This window comes from Onychomys torridus, chromosome 11 (genome assembly GCF_903995425.1).
Source record: "Onychomys torridus chromosome 11, mOncTor1.1, whole genome shotgun sequence".
Classification (NCBI taxonomy): domain Eukaryota; kingdom Metazoa; phylum Chordata; class Mammalia; order Rodentia; family Cricetidae; genus Onychomys; species Onychomys torridus.
In genome coordinates, this window is record NC_050453.1 from 55,405,454 (window position 1) to 55,430,518 (window position 25,065).

Sequence of the window (25,065 nt, forward strand, 5' to 3'; positions counted from 1 at the left end):
TGTGGTTTTAGTTACACGATTCTTCCCTTAAAATACCACTGACTGTATCTTCTACTACTATAAACAGTATCTAATTCTAATTCTTGTCATTGCAATCAAGTAGGAAATTAATAAACTTTTCAGATGTTTCTCAGGTTCCATCTCACATTAAAAACTCCACTAGGTATGTTTGACCAGAATGTACAGAAGGCTGCACACCAAGAGTTTTCTGCTTTTGTAAAATTTCCCAGTAAGAGATGCACAAGTGCTCTGAATGAGAACCAGCTCTTTCAGAAATCTGAATTTACCCACGTGTTTTGCTGGGAGCCAGTGCACCTGAGAAACATGGATTGTATTATTTCATGTGAAATTAATCTCAGTTTTTCCATCTGTGAAATGGTAAAAATATCTGTTTTAAAAATGTCTAGGGAGAGTAATGTTATGTTGTAATATGAACTATGCTTGTTCAAAGAGATGCACTGGTCATTTGTGTGCCTTTTATGTGTGTACATACTGTGGAAATATACCAAATAACTCACAGACTGCTGAACAGTCTGTTTAATTGGAAACCCTCGATAGTCTTGCTTAATAAATGTGCTTCTATGATCACAAGGATTTGAATTAATTTATATCAAATATCAACATGCATTACTGTGAAGTTTATATACCATTAAAACATTGGTTGATGGTTCTCAGTTAACAGCTTTAGAGTGGAAGGCAAAAGTTGATTTTTGTGCACTTGTGAGAATAATTATGAAAATCAGATTATAACTACATATAACCTGAACTCTTAATCTGCTCACTTAGGGATGTTAGTGCATCCTTATTAGATGTAGCTACAGTTTCTCTGTTGCATTAAAAGCCCTGTTCATTGCAGTTTGAATCAGTGCTCTCAGACTAACTATGCTTACAGTGGCTTAGGAAGATCGCCATGGACTTTGTGAGCAGATAGATTAATAAAAGAAAAAGAGGAATGCCAATACCAGGAAGATACTCTCAGCAGGTTCAAAGGCACGGTAGTATCTTCTCTGGTGCCCTGTATTCATGAAGATGTTTGAATAATTTATCAGATAAAACAAAAGTAATAGACAAATATTCAAAATGACTTATGTATACACATATTTATAAATTTTATGTTTTTGAGAACTTGGTATCTACATCACCACCATTCCTCCTCAACTCAAACTCTTCTAATGTTCACATTCCCAATCTTTATTGTTATATGTATACACATATGTGCATATGTGTGTGTGTGTGTGTGTATAAATACATATAAATACAACTTTTTGAGACTATTTAGTATTGGTTTTATGTACTTGTATCCAGAGCTAGCCACTTGCAATTGAACATAAAAAGTAATATCATAGGTGGCAATGGGCTGTGATAAGATTACCAAATCTTGATTTTGATTTTAGGAGTCAGCCTAGATTCCAGACCATGGTCTTTACTTTTAAAGTATAATCTGTTTCAAGGCTCAGCTGAACACCTGAGAGGGCCAGTGTGCCTTCCTTGGCCTTGGATGAGCCAGAAATGCCAGGTATTCTTGTCCTAAGAAACAGCTGCTGATACCTGCATCTGCTCTGAGTACACACACACACACACACACACACACACACACACACACACACATGCAAGTCCTGCACATGGCAGACTCTTCTCAGTCAAGGCCAGAGAGGAAGTTCTATGTAGACCTCGGTAGCCTCCTGTGTGTATAGTCCCTTCCTTTCTGGTAGTATCCTAATAGCTTCTAGATTTGACACCAGCTTAAATGCTTATCTAGGCTTCCCTGCCAGAGCAGACCACCGCTCCCCTCTTGTGCTCCACCTCTCTCTTCTTCAAGATGCAGCTCCTCCATCAACAACCTGGCTCACACATGGCTTCATTCTGTGCTTCGCGTCCTTCTTCCTAGGGCTATAGTCTTGGGGTTTTGTTGTTTACTTCACTTAAATGCTGTCTTGTGTATTTCATTCAACTGTACAATATTTTCCGTAGCAGAAGACAGAGGAGTGGGCAAATCCAATAACATTTACTCTGTCATGTTGAGGGTGGAGCATAAGTGGAAATACTAATATTGCTACTTGTATGTGTGATAGTGTGAGCCACTGAAATTCCTATCTACTTGAAAATGTCAGTGGGGACTTATCTAGCACAGTTCATATAACAGAGTATCAGTCAGTGGCTAAGAGCTGCTTCTTTGCTGTGGCTTCTTTGTTCTAAATCATTCAAGTTGATCTTTTGTGTTTATTTGAAATAACAAAGTGTGGCCTTTCAGTATAAAAATAGGAATGACAAGGCTTAGAAAATAAATGCAAACTAAAGAAACCAAAGCCCTCATGAGAGACCTGGTTCTTCAACATATGCACAATTACATAAGTTCTTCATAATGGATAGAAGGAAAGCAGTGCAATATAATAACCTGCAGAAATTTCTTGAATTAGCCTCTAGTATGATGTATGCCTAAGAATGGAGAAGAAAAAGCAGATGTTATGAGGAATATAAATTGCATTGAAGGGTGTGTTCTTTGGGGTAATTTATTTACTTATAAGCTCAATTAAAAATAAATGTAAGCAGCATGTGGTGACTCACATCTGCAACTCCGGCACTCAGAAGGCTGAGGTAGGAAAATTGCCAGGAGTTTGAGGCCAACCTGAGATATCTAGTAAGTGCCAGGCCAGACCAGGCTGCAGAGCTGGAACTCGTGCCACAAATAAACAGAAATGGCACTAGTCGAATTCAAATAGAGCTGGTTAGATAACCCTGTTCCTTCTAACTGCAGAGCTTAGTCTAAGGCAAATAGGATATATGAACATTTCCTTGCTGGCTCTGTACATGAAGCTGTTTTCTTCTTGGATATCAAATCTCATCAGATTATTTATGTAAACCACCAACGGTTACTTTCTACATCAGAACTGACCATGTCAGCTGTCAACTAGAGTTCTGCTTTGACCATTTCAAAGGTCTAGCTTTTTCTTCAGTTGGACTAACCCTACATATTCTCTGCTTGGGAACATAGCCAACAGAGAACATGGCCAGACAGATATATAACATAATGCATATAATTTGTGTACAGTCTGTGGGAACAAAAGGCCTTTTCCCACTGTACTACCGATCTGTGCAGTCTTACAGTACAAACTTCCTGTAAATGTTATACTGATCCTACTCCCAGCTTTCATACTTAGGAAATTGGGTGACTCTCCCAAGAAGGAAACACTGAATAAGACCATAAAATTGTAGGAATACTCAGTTTTGTTTAAAATACCCACTTGCAAATCTGACTTCTTTGAGGTATCAAAATATATATTGCAAGTCACTGAGGATACCGGCTTGAAGAGAGCCAAATATGACAATGTATTTAGCCTAATTCATTTTCTGTCTGAAATTATAAAAATGATGGTAAAGGATTTGAGGTTACATCATTCATCATTTGTCTTAAACCCCAATCTATTTGCTGTGAAAATGCATTATCTTTGTCAGTTTATTATAATAAGATTTCTTTTCTCCCTTTGTAACTCAGAGAGCCCTAACACACCATTACACACAAAATACAGATGCCCCAAAGACAAAAATACCACATAGAGAAAGTAAAATGAGAGAAATACAAATAAGCTCACTTAGCCTCATGGCAAGTGTAGATTCAATACAAATTCAGAAACTTGTGGGTCCACTGAGATTCCAGGAAAGCAGGTCCCACATGAACACCCAAAGAAATGAAATGAAATTATCTTTTAATAAGTGGCACCTTTGTGTTTATTTTCCACTCCTGAGGTCCAAAGGCAAGGACTTTTGCATGCTAGGCAAGGCTGGGCTACTGACCTACATAGCCCAGCCTAAAGGTCAATTGGGAGCATGAAATGACTAATTATGGCACACAGAGAGGCACCATGATCGTTGTTGGCTCCCCATTCCATGAAGGACCATTGATGGAAGAATCTGAAAGCTTTAAAGAACTCAGAATTGTGGATGCTCAGACATTTGTTGACTGTAAAGTCAATGTGTCAGATCCTAAAGACACGGTTGCGGTTGCATCTCTCATCTTCTAACTAAATACTATTTCCATGCCAGGTGGATTCCAGGGCATGTACCAACTTCTTTAATGATGATGGACTTAATATCACCTAACAGCTCCCTGAGGAACTTAGAAATTGACAGGGGAAAGTACCTTGCTGTAAGTTACATGGTTTAGGAAGGGAACTGAGGAGAGTTCAGAAAGTGTTGTCTAATTTAAATTCTACTACCTGTTTTCTCACTTGTCAATGGACTTCAAGCACGGCTGCTTCTTCAGATTTTTGCAGTGTTTCAGAAGAATCAAGGAGAAAGTCCTGTCACCTCTTCAGATGTATGAGAGAGCCCCTGATGATAACAGAGGAGCTCAGCGGCATGTGACACATTTCTCATCATCTCACTGCTGTGTGTGGGAATGGGAGGGGGTGAGGGTGAGGGATGACATCACACCAATGGCCTTGGCCCTTACTCTTCCTCTCTGTTTAAAAAGAGCCCATAGCAGGCAGCTTTTCAGTAGGCTGACCCCTATAGTTGTTTATTATTTGCTTAAAAAACAGCAAAACCTGGTTTTTTTTTTTTTTTTCAACTCAGCCTGGTTGGCACATGGAAGTGGGAGGAGAAGAATATTTCACATTCCCATTTGAGTATCTCCTCCTTGAGACCAAGATCATTATAATCATAAGTTTGTGTACAAATTTCTGTAGGATAGAATTAGTCACAATCCTTAGCTGCCAGTCTTGGAGGCCAAATCTTTCCCCTCAGTGAACATGCTTCCTCTAGATAGTTATACTAGTACTCAACTCATGGGCTGGTCATGTGGATTGAATTTGAGAACTTTCATGATTAGAAGCATTTTCAGCAGAGCAAGTATTTGGTTGCTGCTAGTGAGACTTCCCATTTCCCTGCACTAAGTGCACAATGTTCAAGGGTTTTAACATGCAATGCCCAAGTGGAACAGTGGGAAGATGTCATGTTTGTAGGGGTAGCATTCCTATAGTATTCCACCTTCCTGAAATGTTAGCTGATTATGTTATGATTTACCTGGTACTAAGAAGCTGCAAACCAATAAAGATGTAGTTCATGAAAACAGTATACTCTGGTATAAAGTGCTCTTTTGACAGGTTTATATTTCCTGAGTTCACAGACAAATTAGTAGAGCTAAGAAACTTGCAGGCAATGTATGGTTAATGTAAGAGTCACTAACTGTCAATCCCTTTGGGGAGTTATCCATCAAGGACATTTCTCTGGACTTGGGAATTACATCTTGGACCAGTCATATCATCCACAGATAATTGTTCTAATTTCAGTGCATAGTAACTCATCAGCCACACTTTTTAATATATTATATTCATGTCTTCATGTTCATCTAGAAGGCCTCACAGTTTCTGATCGCAGTCTGTAACATATGCCTCTAATAACAGCTTTTGCTATGCCATTTTTGTCTCTTTAAAGGTCCACGAGTTATTGAGTAGCTTAGGCATTCTAAGATTAAACTGATGAGATCAGGCAAGCCTAACTGCTTTGTTTTCTAGAAGTCAAACAGACTGCAAATTTACAGGATATAAGTAGTTCTGTTAGACAGGGAGGCACCAACGGGGAGACAGATGCTTATTAAGTTCATGGACTGGGGCAGGAGGAGCATGTGGAAGGCTGCTTCCAGGGCCCGGCTCTCAGCACTGTGATTTGGGTCCCACAGTTGCCCTGGCTGTGACAAGGCAGACAAGTGGAGCCAGTCCCAGGGCAACCAGTGAAACCCTCCAAGTCCTCTTCCTTTCTGTTGCATGCTTGCAGCTTACTATAATGTTGATTTAAGAAAAACATGTTGTTTCACCAGTTCTTTTAGATTGCTTAAGATCTGGGCAAATTCAAAAGTGATTTTTAAATAGAAATATAAAAAGGTCCTGACAAAAATTATTTTATTGCTCCAGTGAAGACTTTGAGTCCTACATTGAATAGACTTGGAAAGAATAGACAACCCTGTCATGTTCCTGATTTTAGTGGAAATGCTTTGAGTTTCTCTCCATGTAAGTTGATGTTGACTGTGGGCTTCCTGTAAATTCGCTTTATTATGTTGAGGTATGTCCCTTGTATTACTAGTCTCTCTAGGTCTTTTATCTTGAAGGGGTGTTGGATTTTGTCAAAGGCAAAGATTACCTTTATAATAAAAATATAAAAATATTACCTATATAAAATAAATATAAAAATAAGTGGTTTCTAATACAATGTAACATTTGTTGGTGTGTTTAACATAACCTTAAAAAGCATACACACAGGGATTCTTTTGTGGCAGGTCTCTTTACCCTCTCTCATTACCTCTCCTTCGACACCACTTTTCATTTTAGAGTTTTAAAATCATTTTACTTCTCGTTTTTATTTTGACATTGATTTTTTTGCTTCATTTCCCAAGCATTTCTGTCTCTGATTTTTAAAGAGAAATTGCTACAGGGGCATGGAGAAGAGGCTCAAAAGTTAAAGCATTAGCTGTTCTTCTAGAAGACCTGGGTTTTATCCCCAGCACCCATATGGTGGCTTACAACCCTTTTAATTCTAGTCCCAAAGGATCTGATGTCATCTTCTGGCCTCTGTGGTCACTAGGCACAAACATAGTACACAGACATACACAAGGTCAAAATGTACACACACACACACACACACACACACACACACACACAGAGTAAAAATAGCTACAAACTATTTTTTGCCTAGTCTTGTCAAATATTTTCACACTTGTGTCCCTGCTACATACATGAAACTCACTGTGAAAGCCAACACATGAAACATGTGATTAGGGAGTCTGGATTATACATTACTGTCACACTCACACTAGGTACTAGTGGTATATTTGTCTAACATTTATAATATGACATCCTAACCCCCAGGAACTCTCATGGAAACATGACAGAGAAATAGAACCTTTAAAGAGGTACTTGAGTTTATCATAAGATGCTTACAGTGGACACTTAGCCAATCTAACCGATGTCTTTAGGAAGAGGAAACAGTTGCAAATGAGACTGTGAAGACAGGAAGAAGGTGACTGTCCGCACATCACCAAGAGAAGACTCAGAAGAAAGCAAGTCCACCCACACCAGATAGAGAATCAAGGAAAGATCAAGATAACTGCCACATCAAAGTCAAACTTGGCCAATCTATGAGTTTATTGGGGTGTTACAGGAGTATAGGTGAGAGGTTACTTACAGAAGCAGGGGTGACTCAAAGACAACTAAGTCACTGAAAAAATTCCCAAACTACTATGGGTGATGACTCATGAAGCTTGGATCCTTGGAGTTCTCTGCATGAACATGCATTTCAACCCCTTGTAATGGTTGGAGAATCTGCCAATGGAAACATGATGGTTTAACTTAACTACAGAAAACAAAATCTTTTAATATTTCCTATCATCATTCTTAAACATATAAGCACAAACGTAGTGTATCTTTGTTTCATATTATGTTAGAATATTCAATTTTTTTTAAAAATTGTATTTGTGTTCCCCTGTCCTCTCCCCTCCTGCCCCCCCCCCCACCTTCCCCCAGCCCCTCCCCTCCATTCAGATCTTATGAGAACAGGAAGAAGCAAAGTGCTAGAGAGGTCCCCAGAAATCCACAATGATACATCCACTGTAGACTACTGGCAATGGTCGAGAGAAAGCCTGAACTGACCTAGTCTGGTGATCAGATGGCCAAACACCCTAACTGTCGTGCTGCAACTCTCATCCAATAACTGATGGAAGTGGATGCAGAGATCCTCAGCCACACCCCAGGTGGAGCTCCAGGAGTCCAATTGTCGAGAAAGAGGAGGGACTGTAAGAGTGTGAATTGTTGAGACCAAGACTGGAAAAAGCACGGGGACAAATAGCCAAACTAATGGAAACACATGAATTATGAACCAAAAACTGTGGAGCCCCCAACTGGATCAGAATATTCAATTAAAAAAATCACTGGTTGAGTTTCTGACTTGAATTTCATTTTAAACAAATTAAATGAGTTTATCTTGGTTTTAAGACAAATTTTTCAATAATTTGTGAAATGGCCCTAGATATACTTCTATACTTTTGTACTTTGTATTTATGCAAAACAACGTTCCCTTCTTTGGTAATTATAAAATCAAAATATTGATCAAATCTGAAATATGTTGAAGACACTCTCTGTTGTGCAGAATCAAACACTCAGCCAATGTTCAATTTCTTATGTAAAATTGTACAAGCACACCTATCACTGATCTTTAATAAGTACTAAAATGACATGCATACTAAAGAATTGTTTTAAATCAATCATTCATTTATTTTATTAAGATAATTTTTAATCCTTTTACATACCAACCACAGATCCCCCTCTCATCCCTCCTCTGCTCCCCCCAAGAATTCCCCCCTAGCCTATCCCTCATCCCTTCCTCTAAAAATGTAAGGCCTCCTATAGGGACAAAACAGTTTTGTCATTTCTTATGCATATTTTGCACACTCACTGTATTTATTAATTTTCTGTTGCTGTGGTAAAAATGCCATGGCCAATGAGAATTTAAGCAAATTTGTTTGAGCTTATGGCTCTGGAGGGAGAGTCCACAATGGTGGTGAGGAATAACTGCAGGCAGCCAGAGAAGGAAGCTGAGGAATCACATGCTCAACCACAAACAGGAAGCAGAAAAATCTAACAGGAAGTGGGATAAGGCCTAGGATTCTCAAAGCCCACCTCCATAATATATTTCCTCTAGCCAGGTTGCTCTACCTCTCCAAACAGTGCCACTAACTGAGGACTAAGCAGGTTTCCAAACACCAAGCCTATAAAAGACATTCCTCATTTAAACTACTTCACTTACATACCCTGATCATTAAAAAATTTTCCAGGGTGAAAAAGGATTGAGAATAAAAAAAAATGTTACAGATCTCTGGCTTTCATTGGGATTTGATCTTTTTCTAGGACATCAGTGGTCAGAAGGGCTTGCTTTTTTATGGGAGCACTGAACATTGCTGCTGGTTTTATGAGAATCTCACTGTGATAGTCACATTATTGTTCCTGGTGGTTACTGCTCTTCCTGGATTGTACTTCCTGACCCACTGAGTTCAAGGCTAGCCCAGTGACTTGCTCTGGTAGTAGTGGGAGTGGAGTGGATCTTTTATCAGTAGCAGCTTGAAAAAATGCTCCTAAGGTCACACTATTGAAATTTTCCTTTAGATTCCCAATGCCATCTCTCTGATACAGGCTACTTTTAAGCCTCTCTGAGCCCAGGAGAGGCTAAATGCACAAAACAAGACCCAAGATAAACCACACTCAATAGTGTGGTAATGCATTACAATATGTAATGCAAACTAATGCTACTTTATGAAATTGATAATTGGGGGTTATTTGTTACTGCTGCAAATCTAGCACAAGCTAATTGATACAATACCCTAGTGGAATTTCTTTTTTGGCTGAGATATACTTAAAATACTAAGATGAGTCACAAGACTCCAAGTCCACATTCATTTTGTTCCTGCCCCTTCTCTGCCTCTATGATTTATTTTGCTCAATGATTCTGGAGTAAAAAAAAAAAAATGTTTAAGAGTAATTACCATTCCTGAGTACTTCTGACAGTATTCCATATGGGGCTTTCTCTCCACACATCAAAAACAAATCGTAGAAATGGGACTGGAGGTTTCTGGTCCAGTACTGTCACTGCGCAATCCCAGAGACACACATCGCCTTGTCCAACTTCTTGTGGCCAATGAGGGACAAAGTGAACTACAGAGCTAATATTATGGGGCAGTTTCCATTAGAGACCTCAACTTCTTCAAGGAATTTCAGTAGGCCACAATGAGCTCTGAAACATTATTTTTGTCTTTGAAACATTTGGAAAGTGAGTCATGTATATAACAGACACCACAGGAAAACAGACATGAAACATTTAGGGAAAAAATTCTAACTTCTTAGTCTGTTTCCAAGAACTGAGAGGAGACCCTGAAGAGGCTTGAAAGCCAGCAGCACTTACTGTCTGCCCTCATTGGGTCAAAGATAAGTGTTCCACATAGAAACAAACTTTGTGGAACCCATTAGCACACGAACTCCCAAATCAAAGTCCTTTCATGACCACAGAAGGAGAATAAGAGGGGGCCAGTACAAACCCACAGGCAAAACTTCTCTGGCTCCCTTCATTTGGGAAAACGAATCTTTTCCCTCTGATTGTCAGAATAAATGGGTGTCCCCACTATTTTTTTCAGCTCCTTCCACTCCTTCCTTCCTCAGGCAGTGATATGGAGCTGCCCTTACGTTTTTCTTTTCTTCCCCAAAACAAAAACACGGGGATGATTAAATTTATGAAGAATCAATGGCCATGACTTATTAACTCTGTTGGGAAGGGAGGAAGTCCTTGTTCATCCATGGTACTGCAGCCTTGACTTCCAGAGCCTGATATGAAGGTAAAGATAAAATAATTCATTTTACAGAAACTGTACAGTCACTAACCTACCATTCCCTTCAAGAACCCTGGCCTGCATTATCTCTTCCCCAAGTCTATGAGTTGTGTGGATGCTTGCTCAACTTTTACATACAACATAGGGCTGATTTTTATGCTGAAGTAAAGAATCTAATATATCAAAATTTAGTATAAGGTGGTATCAGGCAGGTAAAAATAATTTTAAGCTTTTCAGTCGGGTGCTGATTGGTTTTTCGGATATCTGGTGGCTCCGCAGATTACAACAGAGAACATGGCAGCCCAGAGGGAATGGACTGGACCCCGATGGTGTTATTAAGAGCAACCGGAATGAAATTGTTGATAACTTTGATAATATGAATTTAAAGGAGTCTCTTCCTTGAAGCATCTATGCTTATGGTTTTGAGAAGCCATCAGCTATTCAGCAGAGAACTATTATTCCTTGTATTAAAGGGTATGAAGTGATTGCTCAAGCTCAGTCAGGTACTGGCGAGACAGCCACACTTGCTATTTCTATCCTGCAACAGTTGGAGATTGAGTTCAAGGAGACCCAAGCACTAGTATTGCCCCCACCCCCCACCAGAGAACTGGCTCAACAGATCCAAAAGGTAATTTTGGCCCTTGGAGATTATATGGGAGCAACTTGTCATGCCTGCATTAGAGGAACAAATGTTCGAAATGAAATGCAGAAGTTGCAGGCTGAAGTCCCTCATATTATTGTTGGTACACCAAGGAGAGTGTTTGACATGCTAAACAGAAGACACCTTTCTCCAAAATGGATCAAAATGTTCGTTTTGGATGAAGCAGATGAAATGTTGAGCTGAGGGTTTAAGGATTAAATCCAAAGAGATTTCCCAAAAATTAAATACAAGCATTCAGGTTGTGTTGCTTTCTGCCACAATGCCAACTGATGTGTTGGAAGTGACCAAAAAATTCATGAGAGATCCAATTTGAATTCTGGTGAAGAAGGAAGAATTGATCCTGGAAGGAATCAAGCAGTTTTATATTGATGTTGAACCAGAGGAGTGGAAGTTGGGCAATCTCTGTGGCTTGAACAAGACAGTGACTATCACACCAGCCGTTATTTTTCTCAATACAAGATGCAAGGTGCATTGGCTCACAGAGAAAATGCATGCCAGGGACTTCACAGTTTCTGCTCTGCGTGGTGACATGGACCAGAAGGAAAGAGATGTCATCACGAGGGAATTCCGATCAGGGTCAAGCTGTGTTCTCATCACTACTGACTTGTTGGCTCCTGGGATTGATGTGCAACAAGTGTCCTTGGTTATAAACTACGATCTACCTACCAATCGTGAAAACTATATTCACAGAATTGGCAGAGGGGGTCGATTTGGGAGGAAAGGTGTGGCTATAAACTTCGTTACTGAAGAAGACAAGAGGATTCTTCATGACATTGCGACTTTCTACAATACTACAGTGGTGGAAATGCCCACGAATGTGGCTGACCTTATTGAATTCCTGGGATGAGATAGTTTGAATGCAGTGCTTGCTGTTGCTGAAGAGGCCATCACAGCGTGCATGTGCTTCTTTGAGAATATTTGAATCTTGTCTCAGTGCTCATAACAGATCACAAATACAGATTCTGATAGCAAAGCGACTTTAGACCTGAGCTCTTGTGAGGAAAGGCATTGACTTTATCCTCTTTAGAGTTAGACAGTTAGGGTGGGTATAAAAATGGGGTCTGTAAAATCTTTTTTTTTTTTCTTAGAAATTCATTTACTAGTTACGTAGAAATAGTTGTATTAGATGTTCTCTATCATTTAATAATATACTTGTGGACTAAAAGATATAAGTGCTGTATAAAATCAGCCAATTATGTAAAACTAGTATATTTGCCTTTATTGTGTTTGTCATTTGCCTGATTAGAAAGGCCTTTAAAAGTGTTCTTTCTGTTTTAGAAGAATTTGAATGCATTTTGTTGGTATTGTATTTATTCAATAAAGTATTTAATTAGTGCTAAGTGTGAACTGGACCCTGTTGCTAAGCCTCAGCAAGCAATTATATCCTAGGTATGGTTAAACCCCCAGTAAAATTGCCATATTGCACATGTCTTAATGAAGTTTGAATGTTAAATAATTTTAACTTATAAAAAGCTTTAACTTGATAGTCTTTAGTATTTATGGATGTCTTAAAGTATGTGCTTATCCCTAAATGATGCCCAATCATGCCATTTCAACCCCAGCCTGTTAATGACCCCATTTGCCTATGATAAAAATCAGGACTTTTGCATCATTTTGATGCCCAATAATTTCTGATTTCTATATACCCTGCTTTGCAAGGCTACAACAAATATGTGATGTATACAATGCCTCCCCTTACATATCCACAGAAGAATCTGCTCCTGTTTTTCTTTACCTACTCTCACAGAACACTTATATTACTGCAAGATGTCCATCAGACTTGGAAACTTATTTTGTAATCACCCAGAGTCACCTCACTTTCCAATGTATACTCAGTGCATACAACTATCTCCTAATGATGTCATTCCAGTCTCACTGGCCTTCTAATAATCCATCAGTTCAGATGAGATACCTCAAGGTCAAGTTTAAGCACTGATCTTGTACATCTCTGTCCCAACACACCTTCATTTTCAACTTTTTTCCACATTCATCCCAATATTGGATTTCTCTTAAATCTTCAAACAGTGTTTACCCATGCACTAAGACTTCTATATATTATTTTCTTTGGTTGTAAAATGTCTTCTATCAACCTCTCATTTTCTTCTGAATCTCAATTCCTATAGGCATCTAAGCCAATTTATTCACATAATAGAAACTTCCATGTTCAAAGAATTTCCTACATGCATACGTGTTTATTTACTAACATGGAAACATCAATCTTGCCATAACAGACAAGAAGATACAAAAAATATCTGATTCTAACTATTCTTTAAAATTGTCATCTTCTTCATATTTCATTATTAATAATTCCTTACTTAGAAACCATTAGGGGACAGATTAGATAAGGTGTAATGGGGACAGATTAGATAAGGGTGTTCTGGGGACAGGAGGGGAATATAGAGAACATAGGAACCAGCAGTGTTGAGGACAGGGAGCAAAAACAAAACACAATCCAATGAAAGGGAAATTTAGCGTAAGTAAGTCTCTGAAGAAGAGAAGAAAATATTTAAAAGGTTGTTGACCCCAAGAAAACAGAGGTGGGAGGAGGAGGAATGTAATGAACAATAAGAAGAAAATTGTAACATACAGCAAACCGCTTTCAGTGGCTCCTGCTTTCTCTAGGAAATCTGAGCAATACACAGAAATCACTCTGGAAAGAAACTCTTTGTTCCAGGCTGCTAAGTAGCCGTTCCAGGGGCTTATGTATCTGTTTTTCCTCACATGCCAGACCAGAAAACACACACACACACACACACACACACACACACACACACACACACACACACACAATCAGATGGTTCTCCAGTTCATCAGGCATAAAATGCCTGACAGCTCTCAGGGGTTCACCATATTGACAGGCAAAACAACCATGCTTGTCAGATAACATCATTATGCCTGGCATGGTAGGCGCTTTATCTGGCCCCATGCTGTTTCATGGGCAGTCCAGATGATGTACACTTCCACCAAGCTTTGCTGAGAACCATGTTTTTGATCTACAAATATCATTGAATGTCATGCATATATTCTACAGTAGATTACTTTAAAATTCCACTGTTTGAGCAGCAAAAAAAAAAAAAAAAATTGACAGTTGACAAAAATCTATTTTAGACTACAGAATATTATTTTGTACATGAAAAGAGTTTTTAGATGGCCATGTGTTTGGTGTTTATGTAGCTGGCACTGTGCTGAACACCATTATAATAATAGGGAAAATACTTGATAATAATTATTTAAAACCCTAAGTTTAGGGATTGGAGAGACAGCTTAATAGTTAAGAGCACTGACTGCTCTTCTAGAGGACCCAGGTTCAATTCTGAGCACCCACATGGAAGTTCACAACTCTCTGTAACTCCACCCTCACATATACATATAGGTCAAACACCAATAAAATAAAAATAGATAAGTTAATAAACAAAACAAAAACACTTAAGTTTCCTTGTTTTTATTTTAAGCCAACACTATTGGTATTTTATATTCTTTTTTAAGTTTTTTAATTTTTTTTATTATTATTATATTTGTGTTTTAATTTTACACATCAGCAATGACTTCCCCTGTCCTCCCCCCCTCCCGCCCCTACCCCCATCCCCTCCCCTCCATTCCCATCTCCTCCAGGGCCAAGACTCCCCTGGGGATTCATTTAAACCTGGTGGATTCAGTACAGGCTGGTCCAGTCCCCTCCTTACAGGCTGAGCAAAGTGTCCCTGTGTAAGCCCAAGGTTCCAAACAGCCAGCTCATGCACTAAGGAACTCTCATCCAATAACTGATGGAAGTGGATGCAGAGATCCTCAGCCACACCCCAGGTGGAGCTCCAGGTGTCCAATTGTCGAGAAAGAGGAGAGACTGTAAGAGTGTGAATTGTTGAGACCAAGATTGGAAAAAGCACAGGGACAGATAGCCAGACAAATGGAAGCACATGAATTATGAACCAAAGGCTGTGGAGCCCCCAGCTGGAGCAGGCCCTCTGGATAAGTGAGACAATTGAATAGTTTGAACTGTTTGGGAGGCATCCAGGCTGTGGGACTGGGACCTGTCCTTAGTGCATGAGCTGGTATTTTATATTCTTATCACACTTCAACATTAGATGTCCAAAATAATTTTTTGAAAATACAAAATTGGAGAACTTATACATTCTAATTTCAAAATATACTACTACAAACTATAACTAAGGAAGTATGATGTTGGCATAAAGTTAGATAATGTGGACTGATAAAAATTTCAAGGCTGGACCTAATTCAAGGAATTCCTGATCCAAGAAATCGTCAAACTGCATGGAAAAAAATCTAAACAGAGGGAGGTGCTATAGAACAATCTTTCTGTACATCATGATTGCATGTTACTCTCATTGGCTAATAAAAAGCTGATGGATAGCTGGGAAGGACGAGATTGAGCACAAGAACCAGACTAAGAGAATTCTGGGAAGAGTAGGGGTGGAGTTAGAGAGTGGCTAGCAAACCGAGAAAAGGATACCAAGCCATATGGATAAGCATAGATAAGATTTATGGGTTAATTTAAGTATACAAGTTAGCTAGTAACAAGCCTGAGCTATCTGTCAAACATTTATAATAATATTAAGCAGCTGAGTGGTTATTTGGGAACTGACAGGCAGGAGAGAAACATTCGCCTACAGGGAGGCTGGTGAACTGAGGGCTTTTCTTGACATCAGCATGCAGGTATCTTTCCTACCACTGCTATTCTCATCTGAACTACAGGCAAATTCCCCTCACCCTTTCCCCACCTTCTTGGAGCTACCCAGTTGCAGCATGAGCTTAAAACAAAAAACCTTGGGTGCTATTTCTCTGAACCTGATAGAAGAGAAAGTAGGAAGTAGTCTTGAATGCATTGGAATGGGAGATCACTTCCTAAATATAACATCAGTAGCATAGACACTGAGAGAAACAATCAATCAATGGGACCTCTTAAAACTGAGAAGCTTTTGTAGAGCAAATGACATGGTCAACAAAACAAAGCAACAGCCTACAGAATGGGAAAAAGTCTTCACCAACCCCACATCTGACAGAGGGCTGATATCCAGAATATATAAAGAACTCAAGAAATTAGACATCAAAATGCCCAACAGTCCAGTTAAGAAATGGGCTATAGAACTAAACAGAGAATTCTCCACAGAGGAAGTTCAAATGGCTGAAAGACATTTAAAGAATTGCTCAACATCCCTAATTATCCAGGAAACGCAAATCAAAATGACTCTGAGATACCACCTTACACCTGTCAGAATGGCTAAGATCAAAAACACAGAAGACAGCTTATGCTGGAGAGGATGTAGAGCAAGGGGAACTCTCCTCCACTGCTGGTGGGAATGCAAGCTGTACAGCCACTTTGGAAATCAATATGGCGCTTGCTTAGAAAATTGAGATTTGGATAGAGTCACTTTTAACCCAGACAGTTGCTGTCAGAAGTGACAAGCTATTGGTCCCTACATCCCACTAGCCTCTCAAAGCATAAAACAAGCTGGAGAACCACAAGAAAGGAGGGGTGAGGAAGGCATCTGCAATGACCCATGGCATGGGAAACGATCCACGGCATGGGAAACGATCCACAGGAAACTGTATAACAGATTCTGCCAGGCAACCTGCTTCAGTAGGGAAGCAGAGGCTGGTTCTTCTACTTGGGAATGGTTCATGAGTGGGCTGTGCTTTTGTTGTTTTTCCTTTCCCTTTCCTGTGGGACTCTAGCTTCAACCCTTGAGACTTACTCTCTTTTCTTCTCTCTTTTATTGTTTCTGGAAGATCCTCCATTTTGGGACCTTCTCCGTTCTTTTTTGCTTCTAGAAAGTTAAAAGTCTGGAAGTAATGGAAGACTTTCAAAGGATCCCGTTTTCAGTCACATGGTGCCTTTGTTTACTTATCTCCTTTAGAAGTGTTTTAGGAGCCTGTTAGGTAGCTCAGGGGAGAGAAGCACGTGTTTCTTAAGCCTTACAACAGGAGTTTGATCTCAGGGTCTCACAGGTGGAAGCAGAGAACTGAGCCTGATAGATTGTCCTCCGACCTCCAGATGTGTGTTACACATGCACATTATGACATGCCTGCCCCTGACACATACATAAAAATGTGTTTAAAAAGTATTCTAAGTTTTCTGGATTCTACTTACTTATATTACAAATGCCTTTTCTTTTTTTAAGGCAAGCTTTTATCTCTGGATTTACACAGAAAGTCCATGTGGGGTCATAAACTTTTGGTTTCTGGGTCCCGTGATTTATTCCAGCTAAATGGGACTGCCTGCTAGGAAACACATCTGTTCTCTTTCCTTAATCTGAATTGTGCAATTATACTTGGTACTGGGGTACATGTGAGATTTCAATAGACACAATAGTTAGGGTTTCTATTACTATAATGAAACCATGACCAAAGCAATTTGGGGAGAAAAGGGTTTGTTTGGCTTACACTTCCATAATGGTATTCATCACTGAAGGAAGTCAGGACAGGAACTCAAACAGGGCAGGAACCCAGAGCTTGGGATAGAAACTGATGCAGAGGCCAATGGTTTATTTCCCATGACTTGCTCAGCCTGCTTTCTTATAAAACCTAGGACCACCTGCCCAGGGGTAGCTCTACAAACAAAGGGCTGGGCCCTCCCACATCAATCATTAATTAACAAAATGCCTTACAGGCTTGCTTACAGCCCAGTCTTACTGAGACATTTTCTTAATTGAGGCTCCTTCCTCTCCAATGACTGTAATGTGTATCAAGTTGACATAAAACTAGCCAGCACAACTAACCCCTTACCAGTTCGATATGCAAACAGATCACTATTAAGCCACAACTTTCTCATTCTTATTCATCTCCAAGATCTTACATTAGTAGGAACATCACAATATAAAATATTCCAATGTTTAAAAAGTCCTACAGCCTTTTCAACTTACAACACTTAAAAACTTTAGTCTCTTTTAAATAAACAATCTCTTTTAAAATCCAAATCTCAAACGGATCAAGCTATTCAATTGTCTCACTCAGACCTGCCTGTACTGAATCCACCAGGTTTAAATGAATCCCCAGGGGTGTCTTGGTCCTGGAGGACATGGGAATGGAGGGGAGGGGGTGGGGGGAAGGTGGGGGTGGGTGCGGGAGGGGGGAGGACAGGGGAACCCATGGCTGATGTATAAAATTAAAACACATAATAATAATAATAATAAAATAAATTTAAAAAAATCCAAATCTCTCAAATGTGGGCTCCTGTAAAAATAAAAAATAAATTAAATGCATTCAGACTTCAAGAGAGAAGATCCAGGGCACAGTCACAATCAAATCAAAGCAAAAACCAAACTCCAAAAGTGTAAATAACTCAGTGTCCAATGTTTGGAATTTACTCATGATCTATTGTTTTTTTCCAAAGGGCTTGGGTCACTTCTCTGGCTCTGCCCTCTGCAGCACACAAAACTTGTCTTCTAGGCTCCAGCTGGATCCACTCCACTGTTGCTGATGTTCTTGGTGGTCATCCCATGGTACTGGCATTGCTAGAATGCCAGGGTCTTCTGCTGCAACTGGACTGCATGCACTTTCACCAATAGCCTCTCCTAGGCTCTCTTGAAGGTGCCAAGCCTCAGCTCTCTGCATGACACCTTCAATCCTGAGTCACCAACTGTCACTGAGGCTGCACTTCACCAATGGCCTCTCCTGGCTTCTCACAATGCCAAGCCTCAGATGCTCTCCATGACTCTTTCATGCCTTCAAAATCAGTACCACCTGGGTGACTCTTACACTACCCAGTTTGGCTGCCAGCAAGAGGTACAATTTTGGCCGCCTCTGGAATATAGCTTCTGTTTGCTGACCCTGAGGAAATACTTTCTGGAAGATTTCACCTCAGTGATGCTGGTCTCTTCTTAATCACTGCCAATTTCTCAGCTTGAGCTAACCAGGTTTGAGTTTTCCAGTAAAGCAAAGGTTTCACTTTAGTAGTCTGGTATCTTGTTAATCACAGCTGTTTCTTCAGACCCAGCTAGCCAGAACCACAGAATCTTAATTCAAAATAACAAATGGCCCTAATTGACTCTCTCAACTTCTCTCTGAAACTTCAAAAGCCAGGCCTTCATCATCTGCATTGCCCTCAACATCCTTATCTTCCAAGCTCCCACAGAGCAGCTCACCAAGCACTGAACACTTACTGTCTTTTCTTGCATCAAGTTCCAAAGTCCTTTCACAATCCTCCCCAAAACAACATGGTTGGGCCCATCATAACAATACTTCACAAACCTGGTATCAACTTGTCTTTTTTGTTTGTTTGTTTGTTTGTTTGTTTGTTTGTTTTTCCAGACAGGGTTTCTCTGTGTAGTTTTGGTTCCTGTCCTGGATCTCACTCTGTAGACCAGTCTGGCCTTAAACTCACAGAGATCCACCTAGCTCTGCCTTCCAAGTCCTGGGATTAAAGGCGTGTGCCACCACCACCACCACCACCACCGCCGCCGCCACCACTGCCGCCGCCCAGCTCCCAACTTGTCTTAAGTAGGGTTCCTATTGTGATGATGAAACACCATGACCAAAGCAACTTGGGAAGAAAAAGCATGTGTTTGGTTTCTGCTTCTGTATTGCTGGTCATCATTGGTGGAAGTCAGGATAGGAACTCAAACAAGGCAGGAACCTGGGGCGAGGGGCAGGAGCTGATGTCGAGGCTATAGAGGGGGTACTGCTTACTGGCTTGTTCCCCATGGCTTTTTCAGCCTGCTTTCTTGTAGAATCTAGGATCACCTGCCCAGGACTTGTCATTGTGCAACGTTTAATGCAGGCTTAACATATCTATCTCCTGGAATGTTTATCATTTTTCTATGACAAACCCCTTGGAACTCTTTTTCTGTGACCTTTAAAATTTCTGGCACATTATCTTTGTCTATAGTGGCACAACTCATTGCTCTTTCTATTGCACAACTATCCCCTCTTTCCATCCTCCTACTGTCCCCTGGTTCTAGTAACTACAACTCTCCCAATTTGTACAGTATTTCTGATTTCAGATGGTATACACTAGTGGGATCACTCATTATCTGTCTTTCTTTGCCTGGCTTATTTTACTTAACATAATGATGTCCATTTCTAGAAATGTGCATAATAGAATTCCACTCTTTTAATGGCTGGATAGTCTTCTATTATATGTATGCACTGTATTTTCTTTTCCATTCACCAGTTGATGGATTCTTCGGTTGTATTAATATGAACAGTGGTACAAGGAACACATCCTTTGAATATACTGAATTAATTTTCTCTGGATATGTACTCAGTAGTATGATATGTGCCCAGTAGCAGGAATGCCTGATCATATACAGTTTCTATTTTTAATTTTTTGAGAAAAGCAGCTTTATCATTATGGAAGTCTTATAAATATTATACAAGCATATACTTTATTTGATCTCTTCCCTAGGTCACATTTTAGTTTTATAATTTTCTGCTGGCGAGACAAACTTAGAATAATTATTTTCCAACTCAGTGAGTCTCTTTTTAATACTTATTCTATATTCTTGAAAAATTAATCAATTCCCTCTTGTGATCATCTCTTCCTTGTCTTTTGTTATATTCAGCCAGCAGCACCCAGCTAGTGTGTTCAATGTTTTATTGAAAATCAGATTTGGTTAACAGATTTTTCTCCTATTATATACCCCATCTCAATTTTCTCTAGTCTTATAGCTATTGGTTCACCATTTTTATTAGCCTTGCTAACCACTACCTGACTATGTTTTCAGCTTCCTCTTGTCACATATTTCCAAAGCTAACATCATGCCTTTTTGATGTGGTTATGGCTATCATTCCTCCTTGGTCCTAATGTCCATATCAAGTGTATGTTGCCACAATGTCTCTCTGACAACAAAGCCGCCTAAATATCAAGTTTTGTTTAGGTTAGGAGACACGTGATCTTGTTGGGGTCCCTATGGGAATGCATGTATGTCTGTGAACAACAGTTAGCTCATGAGGGCACCTAATTGTAGGGGAGCTTCACCTAGAGGTATGACAGCAGCTAGTTTTAGCTAGGGTGATGATGACAAGCCTGGTCTTGGCTTTTTAAATTATCTATCAACCATTATCTTAGGATCAATATTTATGTTAAGTATAAATTTTTTATTAAGCCAGTTAGAGGTTTCAAATTGTTTCAGCACACAAAATCAGTATCTCTAAAATCACCATTGTTATACCACCTGTGATTTCATAATTACATATTTTTATATCTATTAATTAGTGAAATTCCAATGCAAGAAAACATTGATAAAAACTACTTATTGATTAGTTATCTATATCTCAAGGGACCATTTGGCACTAATGAGTCCTGCTCTGCCTGGTTTGTTCTTGTAAAGTTAGGGTTCCTCTCAGAGATGGCAGCCTCTAAGTTCACACAATCCTTGCTTTCTCTGAAGAACAGTAAGGCCTTAAGAGCTGGTAGCCTTAGGCCCCTGCACCCCGAAAAGACCTGAAATGAATGGAAGTTTTACAACCAATTCTACTGTGTAACATCACGAATTGTGTCTTCCTGTGGTTCTTCTGGAAGGAATTAGCATTCATGTTTACTATTAGACTGAGATTTAGAAAACCTAAGAAGTCTAGACAAAGTCGGTGAGCCGGCAACAAACGTATCCAATACTTGAAGTTGTGTATTTTCAGTTTTAAATTGTTAGGTTATTATTGTCTAGTAAGAACTAATGTGTAAAATAGCATAGAATTATAATAAAGATTGGACAGTAATTATGGTCGAAACAGATTCAACCTTTCATCTATGACTGAAATGAGTCGATAAGCTCAACTTTGGCCTCATTCCTTCCTTCCAAAGTTCTTTTAAGTTTTATGATCTCCTCCAACTTGGAACACTGATTGGGTACCAGTAGATTATTTGCCTTCTGCCATCAAATACCTACTTTACTGTAGTTGCCTTGGCTCCAGGATAATCCAGTAGTTCCTTTCCATGAAAACCACATAGGAAGCTCTTATATTGCAAATTCAAATACAGCTGCTCTTCTCAGACCAGGGAGAGTGTTCTGAGTGGAAGGCTGAACTCAGCCTGGACATGTTGTTGAGGAAGTCCTTGTTCATCCTAAGGATGTAATGGGAAAAGGGAAGTGGGACCAGCAACTAAGTAAAGCTCCAGGGACTTTCAAAATTAATCCAGGGAGCAGAGAGAGATGAGCCCCATACGTTTTCAATTTTCCATCTGCCTAATAATTTTTACATCCTGTTCATGAAATTAAAATCATTATGAAGATGCTTAATTTATTTTACTATAGTTTGGTCATTAAGCCTACACAAGATGGATATAATGTCAACTCTTTCCAGTAAGTAAAATATTGTCAGAGAATTCACTTTAGTAATGATTTACAGAGATTTGTAGAATAGAGAAAAAAAAGTCAGATAGAGTAAATACTATTGTCATCTTTAATTCTTGCCAGCACAGCAAACTCAGTGGACTCAAACAAACATTCCACACTCCTATTAAGAGTGAAAAGACAGGTGAGTGAACTACACACAAAATAGAAATAATTAGAATATTCAGACAATGGAGGTGAAAGTTTCATGTGAATTACCACAAACATATCCATTTATAAAGGTGAGTCCTGACTTGGTGTTGAGAACATGATTGCTATGTGACTAAAACCTTGGAACTTTTGAAAGCTCAAAATAACAGTTTGAGATGTGTGCGTAAAAAATGTTGAGATTTGTTTATAAACATGAATGAATTTAAAAAATATGTCATCATTTGAATCTCCCTCTGTTTTTCTTTTCTTCTTTTCAACCAATGAAAATCTGCCTAAGATCAAACTTGGTTCTATGACTTCCCATATTCATGCGGCAGGGGCTTTTCTGTAAGACACTTGTGGTTAGCTGATGACTAACTGGTGTTTGAAAGCATAACTAACACCATTTTATTTAATCATGTTAGTGTGAAATGAAAGAATTTTCCTATTTTGCAGGTGAACAGATTAAAATGGTAATATGTAAGCGAGCAAGATTTCATCATGAGTAGTGAGGGATGCTGGCCTTTAAGCCTGATGTCCTAGATCTGGTAAAAGGAGAGAATCTCTCCTCTGGCTTACACACACACACACACACACACACACACACACACACACACACAGAGAGAGAGAGAGAGAGAGAGAGAGAGAGAGAGAGAGAGAGAGAGAGCTAAATGAATAAATAAATGCGAACAAGCTGGGCGGTGGTGGCCTATGCCTTTAATTCCAGCAGTGGAGGAGACACAAGCAGATCTCTGTGAGTTCAAGGCCAGGATGGGCTACAGAGTGAGTTTCAGGAAAGGTGCAAAGCTACACAGAGAAACCCTGTCTTGAAAAACCAATAAATAAATAAATAGATAGATAGATAGATAGATAGATAAATGTAAACAAAAATAAAGCAAAATAAAAAGATGAATAGAAGAATAGACATTTGTCTCCTGATACATGTGGGTTCTACATATAAATCGAATGATGACTATTCAGCTATGGTGAGGCTTCCAACTGTGTATTTTTACAAGTGACTTAATGAGAAAAGTCTCCCAGATTTTACAACATTGTTACAGTGTGTCCTTTTTAGAAGAGAGATGTGGGTGGGTCAGTGAGATGGCTCAGCAGTAAGGGTGCTTGCCTTCAAGCATGATATGGGAGTTCAGTCCCCTGCAGGTTGTCCTCTGACTTCCACATGTTCACTATGGTACTTGTGTACCCACATAAATACATAAATATATACATTCATGAAATTAAAACAAAATAAAGGTGAAGGTGGGGTGGGAAGGCCCTGATTCGGCCCTTGCTCATCTGATCCTGCCAGGTGCTCTCAACACTATAATGGGAAGAGGAACAAGAAGAAAGCTTTCTTCAGCATTACTGCGTCATTGCAGCTTTCAGGATCTTAACTGTTAGCATTGCTTTTCAGTCTTTACTTCTTTGATGTCTTTTTTTTTTTTCCCACAAGCAAATTGGTGTAAGCCACTACTTCCTCCCCTTGGTTTCCAAATACTTTATAACAGCAGGTAAATTCTTTGGGAACATGAGTGCTTTCTATCATATAATCTGACCTCCTATAAGCACACGTCTCCTTGTCGTGTGTGTCTGCGTCTGCATTTTACTCCAATCAAGCTATCTGGGTTCTTTTAAACTTAATGTCTCTGTATCTGAAGTACTGCAAGTCAGAAGTTAAACATGGGTTGAGGTTTCAGCAGAGCTTCTTCTGGAAGCTTGTGGGAACATCTGTTTCTAGAAGCCACCTGCCTTTCTTGGCTCATGGAATTTATAGATTCCTTTCTCTGTCTTCAAAGCCAGAAGTGTGACATCTTCAAAGCCTTTGCTCTGACTCTGATCTCCTTCCTTCATTTATAAGAACCTGTAGGATTACATTGGGACCACCCAGATAATGTCAGGGTCCTTAACTGTAAACAGTTCACATTTCCTTTCCAATGTAGAATAATTTGTAGGTTTCTTAAACTGGAATATGAACAGATCTTGGGAAAGGCAATATTCGGCCCACTGTAACACCTCTGGGAATTTTTCATGGCCCTCTCATAACTTTGTCTCCCAAATATTTATTGTAATTAGAAAGTCAGTATTTTGGAGAAAATTACCTGTTGTAATTCCTGCTAAGGTGACACCTGATAAAACTTAGGTTTTCTGCTTCATAGTATTTGCATCCTCATTTGTATTATCAAATGTCCCAATTAACCTTACTGTGTGATTCGACATACTGACAACTATATCCCACACGCACTATGTATGCAAAATTGGTCTGATGCAAGATTCATTTTAACTGAAAGCGTGACAGTGAATTCCATCTGTTGTCATCACTTAACCATAAAACACTATAACATCATTTAAAAGTCTTGAGAATAGAAGCTAATGATTTTGAAGCAAGGTTTCAAGAGAAAATAAAACACTCAGGGCTTACCTTGATAAAAAGAGGGAACTCTCCAGACCTTCTGCCTTTGGAGAGAAAATAAGAGTATGCAGTTAAGAATAAGTTATAGAGCAGTGCAATGAACAAGATCTCACCTTGGAGACAGCAGAGCCGAGACCTCACAAAACTCTCTCCATTACCAACAGCCACCACCAGCACCTGGTCTTACCTAACCTGA

At 39.4% G+C, this 25,065-nt stretch overlaps 1 pseudogene; it reads left to right on the top strand.

Moving 5' to 3' along the window:
• Nucleotides 1-10,617: 10,617 nt before the first annotated feature.
• Nucleotides 10,618-11,871, top strand: LOC118592882 (annotated as a pseudogene).
• Nucleotides 11,872-25,065: the final 13,194 nt, after the last annotated feature.